Source organism: Oreochromis niloticus, unplaced genomic scaffold (assembly GCF_001858045.2).
Source record: "Oreochromis niloticus isolate F11D_XX unplaced genomic scaffold, O_niloticus_UMD_NMBU tig00008724_pilon, whole genome shotgun sequence".
Taxonomy (NCBI): Eukaryota; Metazoa; Chordata; class Actinopteri; order Cichliformes; family Cichlidae; genus Oreochromis; species Oreochromis niloticus.
This window is the reverse complement of record NW_020329388.1, coordinates 7,501-10,000: the sequence shown is the minus strand read 5'-3', so window position 1 is coordinate 10,000 and position 2,500 is coordinate 7,501.

Below are 2,500 nucleotides of genomic sequence, written 5' to 3'. Positions count from 1 at the left end.
CATGCCCCTGGTACACTGGGCAGAAACACTTTGCCACACACACTCCTCCTGCATATGGTACGACAACGTTTCCACATGCCCTGGTACACTGGGCAGAAACACTTGCCACACACACTCCTCCTGCATATGGTACGACAACTTTTCTACATGCCCCTGGTACACTGCCCGATATCTCCCTGAAACACGCTCCCCTCGTGCATATGGTACGACAACGTTTCCACATGCCCCTGGTACACTGGGCAGAACACTTTGCCACACACACTCCTCCTGCATATGGTACGACAACGTTTCCACATGCCCCTGGTACACTGCCCCGATATCTCCCTGAAACACGCTCCCCTCGTGCATATGGTACGACAACGTTTCCACATGCCCCTGGTACACTGGGCAGAAACACTTTGCCACACACACTCTCCTGCATATGGTACGACAACGTTTCCACATGCCCCTGGTACACTGGGCAGAAACACTTTGCCACACACACTCCTCCTGCATATGGTACGACAACGTTTCCACATGCCCCTGGTACCTGCCCCGATATCTCCCTGAAACACGCTCCCCTCGTGCCTATGGTACGACAACATTATCCATGCCCCTGGTACACTGCCCCAGCACTTTGCTAAGTACTCCCCGTGCATATGGTATGACAGCTTTTCCACATGCCTCTGGTACACGGACCAGAACACTTTGCCACGTCGCTGTACGCACCCTCCTCGCTAGCTAATTGCTGATCTCCCCCACTTCCAGGGGCCCCGGGGACCACCATACATCTTCCTGTCTCCCTTACGGCTGAAAAGGTGCATGTTGCTCCACTGGCCCTGCTGCTGTTGTGTTCCATTTGGCCGAGGGGTGAGTCGGCCTCCTGTTCCCTTACGGTCGGAAGATGTGCTGCTGCTGCTGCTGTGCTGCTGCTGCTGCTGCTGCTGTGGTGGCCCTGCTGATATTCTCTCTCCATTTGGCCGAGGGAGTGAGTCGGCCTCCCGTCCCCGTTACGGTCGAAAAAGATGTGCTGCTGCTGCACTGGCCCTGCTGCTACTCTGACCACCTCTAGCTAATTGCTGATCTCCCTGACCTCCAGCGGGCCCCGGGACCCACATCACACCTTGCTCCTGTCTCCCTTGCGGCTGGAAAAGATCCATTTTTGTGCACTGGCCCTGCTGCTACTCTCTCTCCATTTGGCCGAGGCAGTGAGTCGGCCTCCTGTCTCCTTTCGGTCGAAAGATGTGCTGCTGCTGCACTGGCCCTGCTGATATCTCTCTCCATTTGGCCGAGGCAGTGAGTCGGCCTCCTGTCTCCTTTACGGTCGAAAAAGATGTGCTGCTGCTGCAGTGGCCCTGCTGCTACTCATATACAGCATGGACTTGACCTCCCGCAGACCCGGGGAACACATGCTCCCCTGCTCTAGTCCCCCACTAGCTTCTTCTCTTGCAGTTACCCTCCGCCACATATCCAGTATGGACCTTGCCCTCCAGCAGGCCCCGGGGACCCACATGCTCCCTTTCTCTAGTCCCCAGTAGCTTCTTCTCTTGTGGTTACATAGCACGGGTCTCCACCATGGACCTTGACCTCCAGCAGGCCCCGGGACCCACATCACACCTTGCTCCTGTCTCCCTTGCGGCTGGAAAAGATCCATTTTTGTGCACTGGCCTGCTGCTATCGTATCCAGCATGGACCTTGACCTCCAGCAGGCCCCGGGGACCACTTGCTCCCCTGCTCTAGTCCCCAGTAGCTTCTTTTCTGCAGTTACCCTCCACTGCATATCCAGCATGGACTTGACCTCCGCAGACCCCGGGGAACCACATGCTCCCCTGCTCTAGTCCCCAGTAGCTTCTTCTCTTGCGGTTAATAGCACCGCGTCTCCACCATGGACCTTGACCTCCAGCAGGCCCCGGGACCCAATCACACCTTGCTCTGTCTCCCTTGCGGCTGGAAAAGATCCATTTTTGTGCACTGGCCTGCTGCTACTCGTATCCAGCATGGACCTTGACCTCCAGCAGGCCCCGGGGACCCACTTGCTCCCCTGCTCTAGTCCCCAGTAGCTTCTTTTCTGCAGTTACCCTCCACTGCATATCCAGCATGGACCTTGACCTCCCGCAGACCCCGGGGAACCACATGCTCCCCTGCTCTAGTCCCCAGTAGCTTCTTCTCTTGCGGTTACATAGCACCGCGTCTCCACCATGGACCTTGACCTCCAGCAGGCCCCGGGGACCCACACTTAAGCCCCCTCCCACTAACAAAGCAAAACACCACTGGCAAAATCCTCATGCCCCTGGTACTCCATAAAGTAAATTCAAACGTGCCCCTGGTACACTGTGCAGAAACACTTTACCACGTCCGCTGTACGCACCCTCCTCGCTAGCTAATTGCTGATCTCCCCCACTTCCAGGGGGCCCCGGGGACCACCATCACATCTTCCTGTCTCCCTTACGGCTGAAAAAGGTGCATGTTGCTCCACTGGCCCCGCTGCTGTTGTGTCTCCATTTGGCCGAGGGGTGAGTCG